The sequence below is a fragment of the Cuculus canorus genome, chromosome 2 (assembly GCF_017976375.1).
Source record: "Cuculus canorus isolate bCucCan1 chromosome 2, bCucCan1.pri, whole genome shotgun sequence".
In the NCBI taxonomy this organism is placed as follows: Eukaryota; Metazoa; Chordata; class Aves; order Cuculiformes; family Cuculidae; genus Cuculus; species Cuculus canorus.
The window spans coordinates 76,176,923-76,194,543 of record NC_071402.1 but is presented as its reverse complement, the minus strand read 5'-3'; the positions used below and the strand labels follow the sequence as shown (position 1 = coordinate 76,194,543).

Genomic DNA, 17,621 nt, shown 5'->3' with positions numbered 1-17,621 from the left:
TCCCTGGGCAACCTATGCCAGTGCCTCACTACTCTCATAGTGAAGAAATTCCTTGTAATGCCTAGTCTAAATCTGCCCCACTCCAGTTTATACCCATTGTCCCTAGTCCTATCACTACAAGCCTTTGTAAGCAGTCCCTCTCCAGCTTTCTTGTAGGTCCCGTCAGGTACTGGAAGGTCGCTATACGGTCTCTTCGAAGTATTCTCTACTTCAGGCTGGACAATCCCAACTCTCTCAACCTCTTCTTTTGGTCTTATTTGAATGAGATGTCCTCTATAGAAACCAGAAAATTGACATACCCCACATAGCTTTGGTTGCAGTACTGCTATCACCTTTATGTGGACACTCTGTTCTGGTCCTGTCCTCAATAACTTTGTCAGGTTCCTTGAGCTTTGAACTTCACTATTCTCCAAGCACGCACAGGAATATCTAGATTATATTCTTATCTTGGATGAACAACACTTGTTCAAAGATTTCTTCTATGAAGTTGTCTAGGTCACCATAGATGATCTCACAGCCTCATCTTGTAGAAGCAAATGCCTAAGTAGACAGATATGGCATTTGTCTATGAGCTGAGACTCCCTGATCCTCGAGGAAGACATCACTGGCCAGAAAGAAGGTAATTCATTCAGTTTCCTGAAGTAAACATGAGAAAGCATTTTCTTATTTGTACTGTAAACTGTATACAGATGTACATTAGATGCTATTTTGCTGATCGCATCGCTTCTGTGATGCTGGGTTGTACTGACTTATTATTAACAATAAATATGCACAGGTACATACATGAAAAAGCTTTGAAAATACTGGAGTTTTACTTAATTGATAGTTCAATATATTTGCATGATCAACTTTACTTTGATAATATTTTATGATGGTTTGTTGGGGTTTTTTTGTGTTTTTTTTTTTTTTTTCTGATGTGTTTCTGGGATCCAGGACCAACCTTGTTTGAAGCAAGATGACATTTAATTAAAAAATGACCCATGAGACTTTTCATTCTCAAAGACTTTTCTGAAAGTTGGTTTCCTGTTTGCTTTCACATTAGGGCAGAGGTAAGCATTTCTGCTTTAATAGGAAGGATGATATTAAAACCAAGAAAAATAAAAACAACTGCGTCATAATAGGATATTTTTGAGTCAGTTTGTGGTGTAAATTAAACCTTTGTAATACTGCTGACCTCTGTCTCGTTGTAACAAAAGGGGAAAGCAGCAGGCACTATATGACTCATTTTACCTCCCACTGCATGCCTGTATTTTTCACCAGGCCCAGTTTAAGGTGTGGAGAAGGAACATTAACACTTTACTGTACAGGAATTCTGCCTGATCCTCGACTGGTGTGCAGGACAAGCAGCTTCTGCCTTGCAACAGGTGATGCTTCACGTAAGTCACGTTAATTGCATTGCTTGGGTAACTAGTCTAACTATAAGCTCTGATGAGAGCAGGAAAAATTGCTGCTGGCAGTGATGAGCTTGAAAGATCATAGGGGATCTTTGCTCTAAATCTCTTCCGGCGTTCAAGGTTTGAGTGGTGTTTGAGGCATTTATACATATGTCAGAGGGTGCTGTATTTTAACATCAGCTTCTCTTTACTCCTTTCATTTTCTTTGTTGCAGAAATCCAATGTAATGAAGCGATGGGTAGAAGTTATCTTTCTAAATCAACAGATTTATTCCTGTGCTCCTGAAATAGTTTTCTTTGTGCTTAGATCTGCATTATTTCACCAGCAGTGCATGAAAGCATCACTAGTAGGAGATGAGAAGGTAGAAACTTAAGACAGTGAGAGCTCAAGGTAAGGAAAGGATCTATCATTTATGCTGTTCATAGTATTCTGGTGATTTCTTCTTTCCCTTTCCTAGGCAAAATGTATTCAGAGAAATGCTCCTGAAACTGAATGTTTCACAGAATGTGTTCAGCTGTGGTATTGGAAGAGATTTGCTTTTCTCACCTGGACAGAAGAACTGCAGTCATTATATCCTATGCCTTTGTTAGCATAGGATAGTTAGCATGTAGTTTAGTTTAGCTGACTGATTTAAGCTGACTGATTGAATCTTTATTTTGTCAGTATTTTCCTAATCATCTTTCGTTTATTTCTTTGTATCTTACAGTTCTTTTTCCTAAGAATAGAAGGGAGCTTTTTGTTTTGTTTCTTTTTTTTTTTTTTTTTTCTTTCTGATGAAAACAATCAGTGAATTGGGAATAAAGATGGTGCCTTATTTTGGCTACTGAGTCAAAGGCTCTGTCTTGCAGGCTTTGGATTAAAGCCGAACCCTTCTCTAATCATAGCCCAGTTCCTGAGTTAAACCTTGCTCGGAGACATTGTTGTTTAAACTCAACTGCCCAGTTCTGTGGCTGTGTTCGGTTCTGTCTCTCTGCATTATCTCTAGATGAATTTTATTATTCTAGTACTTTATCTTACAGGTGCCTGAAATTCTCTCTAATACCTTGCTGAAACAGTTTGGATAAACTAATGAAATATTCTCACTTTTTCTTTTTTTCTATTTTTGTTTTTGAAAAAAAGGCTGAAATATTTTCTCAAAAGTTTGTAAGCATTTCAGATTTAAACAAATTTGAGATTAGACATCTGCCAGGTGGTTTGAAGCTGTGATTGCACTTCAGTATCAGTACTGCCTTATTTTCAAACTAATTTGTTTTTTTCTTAAAAAACTGCCCCAAGCTACTTTTACCAAAAGACTTAATTAATAGGCTTACTTTGTATTATATTGTCTAAGCAGCAAGTAAAGTAGAACATTTTAGGAATTCCATTAGGTTATACAGCTTTTTAAGGTCTATCCGGACCTTTAAAGTAATGGAAAAATGCTTCTTTCCCCCTGCTATCATGAAGTTACTTTGCCATGGAGGTACAAATGTCTGTATTAGAAAGGGAAATTGGAACAGTATCCAAGAGATGGAATCTCTGATTATAACTTTGATTTTTGTCCTTCTAGTGCTCTCAAAACTCTTCATTTCGTGACAGAGAATCTTACTGAATGAGTGAATTGAGAGGGGTGCTGCAAGGGGCCTCTACTTCAGAAGCAAATAAAGTTCTTTTATCATACTTCTAAATTACTAATGGTTTAATGCTAGAGACGTTAAAGTAGATTAATAACTTTACTTGTACTGAGTTCTGTTAGCTCTATGTGCTGTACTGAAAAGAGAAAGATTACCTATGCATGGATATGTACAATGGTAGATCCAAATTAAGGCTAAGTCGTTGTAATAGAAAGAGGATGTATTGATTAGTTTGTATTGGTATGATATAATCATTCCAATAGTTTAGATACGTTTATTTTTTTCTACTTTTATTTTACCTACACAAACTTAAAGCAGAATTCATTTAGGAAAATAATATCTTCTATAGCAGATAGCAAATGGTCTGGTTAGTCCAGGATGCTATTTTGTATTAGAACGAGTATGAAATGCTTAATGAGAGAGGTAAAAATTGAGCAAGAATGGAGTAACATATCTCCTAGATATGGGCCATCAGGTACAGAAACATATTTCTCATCTTTGCTTTCATGCTTTGAAAGAGGACAACAGCTGACGATAAACAGTGTGTTGATTGGATACATAAGCTTTTTTTTTCCTCTCTCCTTATATTTTTGTCTAGAAACCATTATGTGTCCTCCATCTTTCTGGGAAGCTGCTTATCTTCATCATTTTTTGGGAAGACGCAATTTAATACATTGAGCCATTTCAGGATTACTTTGAGTTCCTCGAGTTTTGTGTTTGGAATCTACGTGTAATAATTAGCTGTATGGGTAAGAACGCAACGGAATAATTGGTGAGAATTTTAAAATAAAACGATTCGTCGTGTAGATATATATGTTGTTCCTGAGGTTTTTGGTCTTTTTTGTGCAATATTATCAGCAGGGCACTAAAGACCAAATATCTACCCCACAGCAGAGCTCTTTATTTTTGCAAAGGTGCTAAGGACATCAGAAATAAAACCTTCTCAAATTAGCAATCCAGTACCCATGCTTTCCAAGGATCACATGTTGAAAGCTTGTCTCATTGCATATATAATTGGAAAAGAAGGGAAAGAACCATTTCTTCATCCTTTGGGATCATTTTCTCCTTGGCCACCCAAACCCATCCCTTTCCTCATATATTCTTCTAACACAGCGAACACATTAGTAGCATTTGGTGAGATAACTAGTTTTTTCTTTCCCTGAGTACAGAAAGTATTGACCTTGGGTTTTTATCTGCTTTTCAGAAATTCATGCCTCTGAGAAAAATGGGTCACTGTGAGTTATGGTAGGAAAAAAATATCTAAAGTTGAAATGTTCATAAATAGGATATTTTGTTAGAAAAATGAGGGGAAAAATTATATCAAACCTCCCAAGGAGGTCAAAACCTCTACTTACTTCCAGAGAAGAAATATGCAGTGGTCAGAGCTGCAGCCATGACCCTGGGGTTGCACAGCCCCAGCTTCTCATTCTCAGAAACCCACTACCAGCTGTCTCAAAGGCCACTCTAATATATGATAATTTTATTTCAGTATGATTTAATGTGAATATGTATGTGTATTTTGCTGTGTCTTATACTGAATTTTGGGCAACAGAAAATTTGTCAACAGTTGTCATGGTTTACCCCCCCTCTCCCCTCCTGGTTTGGTTGGCGGCTAAGTGTGAGCATTTGTGAACTCAAATTGCCCAAGAACAGAGAGAAAGAGTGAGAAGGAATAGAGAAACTTGTGGGTTGGAACCTAAAACTAAAACAACTTTAATGAAACAATAATAGTAAAAAAGAAAATAATATTAATAATAAAACAACAAAATATGTAGAATTATAGAATAGTTTGGGTTGGAAGGGACCTTAAAGATCATCTAGTTCCAACCCCACTGCCATGGGCAGGGGCATCCCACTAAATCAGGCTGCCCAAGGCCCCATCCAACCTGGCCTTGAACACCTCCAGGGATGGGGCAGCCACAACCTCCCTGGGCAGCCTGTTCCAGTGCCTCACCAATCTCATAGTGAAGAAATTCTTCCTAATGTCTAGTATAAATCTGCCCCTCTCCAGTTTATACCCATTCCCCCTGGTCCTGTCTCCACGAGCCTTTATGAATAGCCCCTCTCCAGCTTTCCTGTAGGCCCCCTTCAGGTACTGGAAGGTCACTATAAGATCTCCTCTGAGCCTCCTCTTCTCCAGGCTGAACCGGCCCAACTCTCTCAGCCTGTTCTCATAGGGAAGATGCTCCAGCCCTCCAATCATCTCTCTAGCCCTTCTCTGGACCCGTTCCAACAGCTCCATATCCTTCTTATGTTGAGGATTCCAGAACTGGACACAGTATTCCAGATGAGGTCTCACAAGAGAGGAATAGAGGGGCAGAAACACTTCCCTTGACCTGCTGGCCACGCTTCTTTTGATGCAGGCCAGGATACTGTTGGCCTTCTGGGCTGTGAGCACACATTGCTGGCTCATGTTGAGCTTCTCATCCACCAGCATCCCCAAGTCATTCTCTGCAGGGCTGCTCTCAATCACATCATCTCCCATAATGTAATGAAAACAGGGATTGCCCCGACCCAGGTGCAGGACCTTACATTTGGCCTTGTTGAACCTCCTGAGCTTCTCAGAGGCCCACTCCTCCAATCCGTCCAGGTTCCTCTGGGTGTCATCCCCTCCTTCCGGTGTGGCAACTACAACACTCAGCTTGCTGTCATCCGCAAACTTGCTGAGGGTGCACTGAATCTCTCTGTCAATATCATTGATAAAGATATTGAACAGCACCAGTCCCAGTATGGACCCCTGAGGGACACCACTTGTCATGGATCTCCAACTGGACTTTGAGCATTGACCACTACTCTTTGAATATGACAATCCAACCAGTTTCTTATCCACCTTACTGTCCACCCATCAAATCCATATCTCTCCAATTTAGTGAGAAAGATGTTGTGGGGGACTGTGTCAAAGGCTTTACAGAAGTCCAAACAGATCATATCCGTCGGTTTACCTGTGTCCACTGCTGCAGTTACCCCATCATAGAAAACCACCAAGTTGGTCAGACAGGATTTGCCCTTGGTGAAGCCACACTGGCTGCCATTTATCACCTCCCTGTCCTCCATGTGCTTTAGCATAGCTTCTAGGAAGATCTGTTCCATGATCTTCCCAGGCACAGAGGTGAGGCTGACAGGTTGGTAGTTCTCAGGATCATCTTTTCTAATCTTTTTAAAAATGGGCACAATGTTACCCTTCTTCCAGTCACCAGGGACTTCTCCTGACTGCCATGGCTTTTCAAATATTATGGAAAGTGGCTTGGCAACCACATTAGCCAATTCCCTCAGGTCTCTGGGATACATCTCATCAGGTGCCATGGACTTATATATGTTCACGATCCTCAGGTGTTCATGAACCTGATCCTCCTCTACTGTGGGAGGGGGTTTGCCCCCCTGGTCATCATCTTGCTGTCCCATGACCCAGGAGGAGCGATGAGAGTGGTTATCAGTGAAGACTGAGGCAGAAAGGTTGTTAAGCACCTCAGCCTTCTCCTCATCTGTTGATACATGATCCCCATTTCCAGTCATCAGTGGGGGTATGTTCTCTAAAGCCCTTCTTGCTAGTCTTTATACAAATATACAAAATTACACGCCCCTCATGGATGAGTATATGTCAGCAGTAATGCTGCAGAACAGGCATAGTGAAAGGTCCACTGTTGGACACAATGGCAGATGGGAGCTGGATACAGGAACTGCACCAGGAAAACATGGATCTGGAATCAGGGAGTTGAAGGACAGATGAGGTCCCTATTGGACATCAGCCATTGAGAAAGAGGGCCTGACCCTTGTGGTCCGTCAGTTTTATACTATGTATAATATAAATGTAATGGAGTACTCTGTTAGTCAGTTTTGGGTCACCTGTCCTGTCCACTCCTCCCTGCAGTTGAGACCCTTTTTTGCCCCTTTAACTTATGGCGTTTCACCAGCTCAAGGGTAACCTTGGTGTCCAAGGGATAAACAAAAGCAATGGCCTTTCTGCATACCAATGCCCTGTTACTTTGGTGATAATAATAAATTTCAGGCATTACCGCTTTTAGAGACAGATGATGTCTGAAAAACCCGTAGTTAACTTTCAGAAAATGAAGCTACTTAAACAAGACTTAGCTGAAAAGTTAGAAAATTGGTACTATTTTAGCTCAAACCAGAATAACAGTCTATCAGAAAAACTTATCTGCTCTGTGGTAGTTGTGAACATTATTCAGTGAAATATCCCACATTATGAGAGCAGTAAAGTATTCTTTATTTCCTCAGCTGAAACTTAATATTGTTTCTGTCTACTTGCCGTTATATAACATTGCCTGTTGTTGTACGCATGTTCTGCAAGATGAAGTTCATGATCCCCAATTGAACTGATCGGTTTCCCTTAAAATCAGGCAAGAGGTTGTGAAGCTTCATTCGTAACACTATGCTTCACTCAAGTGTCCATAATCCTTGATATCAAAGGGTAATGCTTTGTGTTTTACGCAGCCACAGTTGACATCAGTTCTTCAGTACATGAAAGAAAAAACATCATGTGGTATATTTAATTTTCTCTCTAAAATAACTGCTGTGGATTTTTGAGGTCTGGAAGTCAATGAGAATTGGAAGTAGCTGCTATATGAAATAGGAGGGATATGAACACAATTACCCCTGAAATCCAGAGTGTTGTCTTGTCTCACCTACCAGTCAGGAGTACTTTTGTTATAGTATACTGGTCTGTTGATAAATATCAGCCACTGATATTCCCCACACCTCTCACTTGGAAGAACTAGTGCAGTTTACCTCTCGGTACATAGTGTTAGGCAGTATTTGAAAGCTGCATTTGAAAGTGGTTATTGAACACTATCAATAGCGAATGGGCATAATACAAGAAGATACCCTTCTGAACAAATGTGGCAGCTATTTTATTCTGATCACACTAAGGTGCAGCTGAGCCGTTTTATTACCCACTTTAATGATAAAATATAAACTCTTATAAATTTGTGACAATAATCATCCAGCAGTGTGTCTCAATTGAAAATGTGTATTATAGAAATGTGTTATAGCAATGCAAGAAATCCTTTTTTGAGTTTTCTGTACAATGCTGAACATCACACCCTATGCTCATCTGTGTTTAAAACCTGTGTGAGTGAAATTCTAGTGCTACTGAAATCAAAAGCGAAACTCCTGCTGATGTCTCTGGGCCAGGGTTCAAGCAGTATTAAGCACATTACAAAGAGCCACAGGAATGTTCCCTCTTCTGAACCATCTGATAGAAGTAGTGAGCTGTGATGGAAAGAGAACAAATGGGGAATTCTATCCAAAAGATAGATTATGACTCTGCATAATCTTCTTGTATCAGCTTCAGCCTAATTTGCAACATAAAGCTTGACCAGAGTGGGCAGCCTAAGGTCTTCATTTCTTTTGTGGCAATCTAGTTAGAAAAAAAACAGAACTGTGGCACCACTCTGATTATTTTCTAAGAAAAGGTGTGCTTTAGAGTATCTGCCTAAATACTGAGGACAAGACTACATTTCTCTAACTCAAGATGCCAGTTATGCAGTCTCCTTTGTGGTCCATGGAGAGAAGAATGCAGCAGTTGTGTGTGACCCATGGTCAAATGTGTATGATAGGATAAAATAAACTGTGACGTAATTGCTTCTGCCAATTGACTACAAAAATTCTCTGAGCAGCTAGCTCAGATGCAGTTGTCTGCTCAGTTGACTTGTAAAGGTGAATGAGAACCAGTTGTACCCTTAAGATCCATTTCTCAGTGCTTACTGTGACATTATATTTCTGTTTTACCCTAATTTTTGCTGATTATACCAGTATATTAAAACAGAGTGTGAGTGCTTTGCATATTAACTTTGGAAATAGTCTGAAACATGACTTAAATATTGCATATTTTTGTATTACAGTAGTTTTGTTTTTCCAGTGTGGTTTGAATAAAACAGAAACTGCAACAACATGACTTTTTATATTTCAGTTTCCACTTACATTGTTGTAATACTCTAAATACTTCTAAGATTAACACAGATGCTTATATCAAGGATTATGATCACAGGATTTGCACTGCGTGACTGGATATTAATCACTACTACTTAGTGATATCTTAAGATCCTCCTGAGTCCATTCTTTCCTACAGCTTGCTGACATATTTTCATTTAGTAACAATAGATGTTCTGTTGCATTATTCAGATGATTAAAGATAACCTCCAGCAGTACTGGGTAGATCAGTGTGGAGCCATGTTAACACATAGCAGTAATGTGACTATTAGTTTTGCCCCTTTTGTAGCATTTGATCTTGGTTTCGTAGCTTCCTTACATAAATACTACATGAGATCATGCCAAAATCTTTATAAACTCTAAATTCTACTGACTTTCCATTATTCACAGGACATATGATTCTGCTAAAGATGCACATTACTTTGATTTGATGTGACTTATTCATAAGAAGCCTGTCTTAGTGACCATTTTTTTAATGCTATCTTTGCACTTTCCAGATGTTTTATTCTAGCACTTTTCTAGGAACCAATCTTAACTGAAAGTTCCCCAAATACTTACTTCCATAGTTTTTAAAGATATGGTGAATGTTTATTTTCCTAGTCACTTGCTATTTTGTTTTCCCTTGAGATCCTGCAGACAATAATTTAATTGTTGTGAGACTACTTCAGCCACATCTTTATGTGTTCTTACATAAAATTCATCCAAACTTGGGAGTCTGACAATATTGACTTTAGCTGAACTAGTTCTTTTCTGTTTTGTGCTGAACTCCTATGCTATTAATATAATCTCAACTAAAATTGGACAATTACCATAACAAATGTTTTCTTTTCCTTGCATGTTACTAAACTCTTCTTTCCAGTGCCATGTATCAATAGTCTTCTGACTTCAGTAATGGACCCAATGGAACCATGTTATAACTCTTTTTCTGTTACTACTAATATTTCTTTTTCTTGTTAGCCTTGGTATCCTCTGATAGTTGCATCATATTTTGTGCCTCAGTCTTTTTTATTTTCTTATATATTTGTGCTATTGTTTCATACTTATTCATAGTTATCTAACATGATTTTTACCTTACTTTTCCTGTGCTTCCTTTTCATGTTTGATATCAGTCAGTCAGTAAGTCACAAAAGTCTGCCTTTTTCATGCTGGCTGTTTTGTTTTGCCCTTATTCCTTCTTTTCCTGCCTAAGTACCGTGAATTTCATTGTTTCATGCTTGCTCTCACACAGATTGCTTTCTCATTCAGTTTTTCCCTCTCAGCTACAAGCAAATCAGTAAGGATTTTCTAGATGTTTTCTTCCCATTTCCATATTTAACAAACCCAAAACTTCTTGAGCACTTAACATTCTCCTCTATTCCTTTTCCAACCAACTAAAAAACTTCCTATTTCCATCAAATTTAGTATTTTGCTCACCAGAAATCTTCTATTGGTTTCCTTCTCTAACCATCACTCAGAAAGTTTCAGGGCCTAACAGCCCAGACTTGAATGCAAGTTTATATACCCTTGATGTACCTGAAAATGTGTTCTTCCTTGTTCCTCCTCATACTATTCCTGAACTCACTGGAGAAATGTGAATGAAAAGTTGCAGTGCAAATGTCTTCTCTCAGGGAAAAGATAATAAACTCTATGACTACAGAAAGGGAAAATTATGATGTAACTCTTTGGCAGACATGTTCTGGAGATTTTAAGAGATTAAAACCTGAGATGATGATAGTGCCATCCTTTGCAACAGAGGTAAATCTTGTATTTGGGTATGTGAATGGGAGCACACCTCCAAGACACATGAAGTAATCTCTTCTGGTGTAAATAAAGCTGATCAGGTTCTACTCGGGTAATGCACTCATGTTTGGGAAACGTCCACCTCTACTGGAAAGTGCCCACGGAAGAAATGAGAGTCAACTGTCTGGAGAACAGTTTACCATGGGACTGAAAAAATAGGGATGTTTAGCAAAAAGAAAACTGAGGAAGATATTACAGCCTTCATGTGTATGAAAGGTGCTGCAAAGAAGAAAGGAATAAACTGTTTACTGTGTCAGTGGAGGGTAGAAATAGGCCTAAATTTCAGTAAGGAAAGTTCAGATTAGGTATTAGTAACTTTTTTGTCGATAATGAAGCCCTGGAAGAGATTGCCTAGGGAGGCTGTGGAGTTATCTGTCACTGCATATCCTTAAAAACAGGCTGGTCAAATTGTCCTTACGTTGTTGGTTTTTTTTTGGTTTTTTTTTTTTTTTTTTTATGGCAGAGGAATGAATTTTGCTGAAATTCATTTTGACTCAATTTTTCTGTTGTTGTGGGAAAAAACTAATCTAATTTTACTGCTGCAAAATCGGGCTGTAAATATTATGAATGGAAACTGAGTTGTAGATTGTCTTTTCTGCCTTGTACTCTCCAGGCAACGCTGTGAAATAATCAGCCGGTTGTGTTGGTCTGCATCTCATGTGACAATTCTCAGTCTTCTTGCTGTAGGCTGTGTCATGTTACTGAATAGAAACTTTTGCTGAGGTGACCCACGTATCCCAGGACTTATAGTCTGAAGTTACAGAGGAGTTAAGATGAAATCTGAGAAAGGAAAAGGGAGGGTTAACTGACTGACTGAAGAAAAGTGATATGTGAAATGTTATACCCATGTACTTCACAGATTTACTTTGATTGCCACAAACCTCTTACATGAGACCTTCTTTTCAGGTCTCCTGGGCAGGAGAAAATGGAAAGGTCACACTAGTCCTCTTTCAGCCTTCCTTGTGCTATAGGCTGATTATAAAATTATATGTTCTAGAAATGTTAATGACAATTTACATGTTCTCTGCAAATCTAGCCAGAATCTTTCTTCCACAGTTATTGATGCGTGAAATATTTGCTTGTAGTAACGCCTTCGTTCTACCACTTCACTACATATGGAGTTGCAAACCAGCTTCCCAGTCATGTTTATATTTACATTGCTGTATAGAAGAGCAACTTCTTTTATTTTTTTTAATACCATATTTTTATCATGGTATGTAAGGCTGAAACAGAGCTCTTCTTTGTGTATTCATACATGGGAAAAAGAAGGTAGGAAGTTTTTCCTTTATTTCACTATTTTTTTCAGAGTTTAGCTCAATTATAGCCTTTGTATTTGCAGAGTCTTTAGTCACAACAAAGGGGAAAGAGAGTCAGGGTTATGGTTTTGCTCCTCTGACCTGGCCACTCAGTAGGTACAGTGTGCTTTTCTCTTGAAAACATGATAATAGTATTCTACCATTACTTCTTTGGCAAGGAGGTTTCTCTGGAGCTCAATATCTTAGTTTCAGGTTCAACACACACCCTTGACTCAGCATGCCTCCATCAACTTCTTAAAGTTCAGGTCATCACATTAAATAAGTCTGATCGAACATAAAAGATTTGGGAGTCACTCTGAAATATCTTCTATGCTTGTAGTGACTGACATTGTTGAATTAGCAACTAGCCAAACACATCTTCAATTATCAATTAAAAATCTGTTATGCTTTTGTCTGTTCCAAATAGCAGAACTCAATAAGGAGGATTAAAGTTCAGAAAGAAAGAAAGAACTGGCATATGTGAGCTCTGTGTCTTGTGTAAAACAGAATTGCCGTGACAATATGACTATTTTTGTGTTAGTTTGTATAACTTCTGCTCCTTTCTTGGAACACTTTTCTGCAGACTTTAATGGTCTACATATGAAGGGAATTACTCTCATAATTTGCCGTCAATCTTACCATGAATCACAGAATTGTGATTTTTACATTAAATGCATTTTAAAGAAGAGGAATATTTGGGAGAATGACAGCCCCAGGGTTGATAATGTTTAGATATTATTTTAAAATGTATTGAAAACTTTTAAGTAGAGTTTGGATGAGACATATATAAAACATTTACATAAAGTATAGATGGGGCAGAAAAAACATCTGTGTAAACATTTATCATAGAATGGTTTGGGTTGGAAGGGATCTTTACAGTCATCCAATCCAACTCCCTGCAGGAGCAGGGACTTATTTAACCAGATCAGGTTGTTCAGAGCCCCATCCAACTTGGCCTTGAATGTTTCCAGGGATGGGGCCTCCACCATCTCCCTAGGCAGCCTGTTTCAAGTGCTTCACCACCCTCGTTGTGATAAATGTCTTCAATATATATCCAATTTAAATCTACCCTACCTTAGTTTAAAACCATTACTCCTTGTCCTGTCACAACAGGCTTTGCTAAAAAGTCTGTCCCTGTCTTTCTCATAGGCCTACTTTAAACACTGGAAGGCCATTATAAGGTCTCCCAGCAGCCTTCTGCAGGCTGAACAGCCCCAACTCTCTCAGCTTGTCATCGTAGGGGAGGTGCTCTAGACCTCTGATCATTTTTGTGGCCCTTCTCTGGATCGACTCCAACAGATCCATGTCCTTCCTATGCTAATCTGTATTCAGTTTTGAATACATTCCTGCAATGCAAATGCATTATTTCAGAGCTATCCATCAGTGTTATAATAATGCTTGCTATTCAGTACTCTTAAATATGGTATAATTGTTTAACACCTTGACCTTCAGAAACTCTAGAGGCTCATCTTGACTTTCAATAGACATTCATATCCTTATAACTTTTTGGGGCAGAGGGAAGAAGAGCACAGGGAACAGTAAATCAAAGTATTGATTGTATGCAAGTCATGTCTAAATTCTGGCATGTAAATAAAAAATAGCACTGCTGAGTTTATTTAAGAGTTATTTAATCAAAGGTTTAATGGTGGTTAGCCCTGCCAAACCTTTTGAAAACATTTCAATGTGGATAGTGGCTGTTTTGCCTAACAACTTATTGTTTTATTTTTTTGTCATCTTAATACTACTTTGTACTTCTTTGTTGTGTAGATACGCTATATATTTTTCCATAGCAAAAATATGCACATTGATTAACAGAATACCATAGCATTGTATGGATTGCAGTCTAAACATGTGTCTGAAGAAACCCAAGTCTCATACTCTGTTAAATTTGAAAACCAACTCAGATTTTTTGTATCTTCTCAGTTCTCCATGAACTCAGTCCAGATTGTATGTCTGTGCCATATGGAAAGATGAAACAGAAGTTGTGTAAGAAGCTAAATAGCAGAATCTATAAATCAGAAGAGTCTTTAGAAGCTGAGAGAAAAGGGTGTCCAAGTAACACGGTCGCTATTTTACAGACAAGCAAAAAAAAAAAAACCCATAGTTCAGAAGCACTAATGCTGTGTGGAACATAGAGAACTTTCCTACACACATGTGATATGCATGATGATGCTAATAGGCCTTAATAGTCCTAATGTGCCTCAACTGGGTCTTTACCTGCACCCTGTGCCCATAACTCTGGGAGCCCCATTTCAGCTCAACTTGGCGCTGTCAGTCTGTGCCTGAGCTAAGTTGTAGGTACATCTGTATCCAGTACTGACTTATGCTATTCCAGAATTGTTGTTTGGATTTCCCAGCTTGACCTAATTTGCTCTTTTGTTCCTGTCTGGTGACTGCTGGTCTGCTGCTGAAGCTTGATACTCTCACCAGGCTAGCTCTGCTTGCCTGCTGTGGGGCTGTGCTGGGATTGCTCTTGGCTCCTGGCTGGTCTACCTTTGAATATCAGGTACACAGCCCTACCACTACTCTTGCACGACCTCCAGATCCTTAGAGCAGTTTTTTTTGGGGGACTGTATTCACACAACTGTGTCTGTGCTTTTTTTCCTGGAGCTCTAGCAGGGGAGTCAGTTGTCTGCTGACCACACAATTCATTCCTGAAGCTGGCTGTAGAACCTGAATCTCTGCAATTATTGGAAACTGCAGATTTCCACCACATATACCATTTTTTTACTTCAGCGCAGACATCTTTGCTTGGGTTGGTAATATCATTGTATATATGAAGATAATTTCTCGTTTCCCAAAAGCAGTCTGTTCCTTTCTCAATGGCAATATGTTTGATTTAAAGGCTCAGCTGCAAAGCAGAAGGATAATTGTCTTTACCTCTCTTCACTCATGGTTGATTTTATTAGTAAACCTTTGTGACTTCTGTTCTTAACTTAATGTGCTCATTACTGTCATAAAATAAAGCTCTCTGATTGTTTGTGAAATTGCATAGTATGTATAAAGCTGTACAGCCATTAAATTTGTTCAGACATAGCCAGCTTTAAACACAGCAAACAAAGGGGCTTGAGCTGTAACTGTGTGATCAGATACGGATATCTTTATTTTTAGGATAATTCATTAGTTTACAAGGGTGTTTGTTAAATGCCTTTCCATCATGAAAAAAAAAATTCTTTACAGTTCATGTCTTTATTGATCTGTGAATTCATTTCACCAATTGCTTTCCATGTTTCTTTGAAATTTCTAAAAGCAGGTTTGCCTAAATGAGGAAAAGTAAGCTCCTTCTAATACCATGCAGAATTTGGAAAGAAGTGGCCAAACTTGAACTTATACACTTTGGGAGCACATGATAGTGTTTTATAAGCTATTTTGATGTCCTAGGCAGTCTTCCTCAGGTTTTCCAAGAAATTAATTTCTTCAGGCTGTAAGCTATGATCAGCTTCTATTGTCTTGTCACGTGACACTCTACATTTATTGTAGCCCAGCATGAAAATATGAACATCTATTACTTATCCGACTGAGTTTGCGAGGGCCACTGAATGTGACAATACATTGTTCATAAATTACTGATCAGTAATTACAGTTCACAATGTAGTGTTTCAAATCTAAAGAGATATTGGGTCATCATTTTTTTATACTGCAGTTCTGTGTAGTTATAAAGTTTATTAATGCTCAGAAAAGATAGATTGTTGTTTTATTCCTATGAAAATCAAAGTTAATATTCTTCCACAAGTTCACCCTGCCCCAGAAAATGTGCATGTTGGAGGATTTTTCATCAGGAGCATGTACAAAATTGTAGTGGGACGTGGTCTTAGATAATAAACACATAGTATAAAGGAATAACATTACTTGAAAACTTGTAATGTATTTTATTAATATTACCGTGTCTAAGTTAGGCTGCCATTCAGAATTGCAGTCCTGTAACAGATTTTAAAATTGTTAAATAGATCATTCCTGGAGAAGGCTCCAAGTAGACCTTATAGCAGCTTTCCAGGACTGCCCATGGCAGGGGGGCTGGAACTGGATGATCTTCAAGGTCTCTTCCAACTTAAACCATTCTATGGTTCTATAATGTTGACTGTTGGCAGGGTTGGATTTTTGTTTGTTTGCTTTCTAATAAATAATTCCTTACTTTTTTTTTTTTTTTTTCCTGCAGGATTCTTCTTTCTCTATGTTTTTCTCTCCTAGTGCTGAAGCAATTTGCTACTCTTGGTCTGGGATATAGGATGTTCACTTGCAATGATGAGGAAGGACTGTACTGCATGTTCTATATAAGTAGTTGAATCACTGTAAACCTGATTTATTTGAAACTCACGAAAAGTAATGAAAAACATTCGTTTATAGGAGACAGGACCAGAATCTGATTTTGCAAGCCGAGCAATATGTTACATTCTTCTGATTTGAAAATAGGCCGTAATGGCATCCCTTTAAGTCTCAGTAGCTCCTGCCCCAATTCAACCTCCTCACTGCAAGGTGAATGTTGCACCTGTGTGACATTTTGTGTTTGTACTGTGAAGCTACAGGATATGGATCATTGCATTTCTGTGACAAAGTTGGATTGAGAAAAGTCAAAAAACCTTCACGTCTTCTCTTTTGCTGTCTGTACTATTTTTCTCTTTTATTAGGATTTATTAAGGGCAATGCATACTATTGTAAAGATGGCAATGTTCTCTGTAAAGAGACTGTTTAATTTGTCCATTAACACCAAAGGGTGGAACATGACCTTCATGTCTGAGTCACAAAATATGTTTCCATTCTGTGCCATGATCTTTCTGAAAGGCACTGTTCCATTCTGTAGAACACTGATTGCCTGGTAGTGTGCTTTTACCTTTGTTCATGTTCACAGATGTGGGGAAAGGTTTGTACTTTTCTTCACAGAGCCCACTTATCTGGGAGTCTCCAGAAATGTTAATTTTTTGTGGACTAAATTATTTCATACTAGTTTCAGAGCATGCAGAAGTTTGCTAACTGATTACCATGCCCTCCTCCTAGCCCATTTCAGATAGACCATTGCTTGTCATGTCTTAACTCTTGCAGTCTTACCTTGTAAATTCCAGTCAACTCCTCTCTATGCTTCCTTTCCTCCAACATCTTGTCAAACAGTTCTATAAAAGGACAGGGACTTTGCTAATTCTGAGGTATTGTCTTTTCAGTCAGCAATTTTTAAAAGCCAGTTTGTAGTTGCAGTGAACTCTCTGGTCTCTCCTTCAAGCAATTAGTTTTTTTTAATTTCTTCCCCCTCCCCCCTTTTTCTTTTTTCTTTTTTCTTCTTTTTTTATGTTTTTCCTTTTTTTTTTTACTTTTTCCCTTTTTTCTCTTTTGCTTTTTTTTTTCCTATTCCCCCCCTTTTTCCCTAGACAATATGTTTCTCCTGTAATACACTCAATGTATATTGTTGCTACGCACCAATTATAGCTATATGGCTGGCTCATTCTGGAGTTCCTGGCAACATTCGTTATTAAAGGGTCCATAACACGTACAGCTTTTATTTCATTTAGAAGAAAAAAGTTATATATAACATGCGTGTAAGTAGATATTATGCAAATATATAAAAATAAATAGATATGAGCTTTATCTATCTCTCAGCCCTATCA

At 38.3% G+C, this 17,621-nt stretch overlaps 1 long non-coding RNA gene across 1 annotated transcript; it reads left to right on the top strand.

Moving 5' to 3' along the window:
• The first annotated feature begins 1,054 nt into the window (after window positions 1-1,054).
• On the top strand, window positions 1,055-3,755 carry LOC128851402 (uncharacterized). Its single transcript, XR_008448765.1, has 3 exons — window positions 1,055-1,376; window positions 1,609-1,784; window positions 3,603-3,755. It is a non-coding gene; the product is annotated as an uncharacterized LOC128851402 (long non-coding RNA).
• The last annotated feature ends 13,866 nt before the right edge of the window (window positions 3,756-17,621 follow it).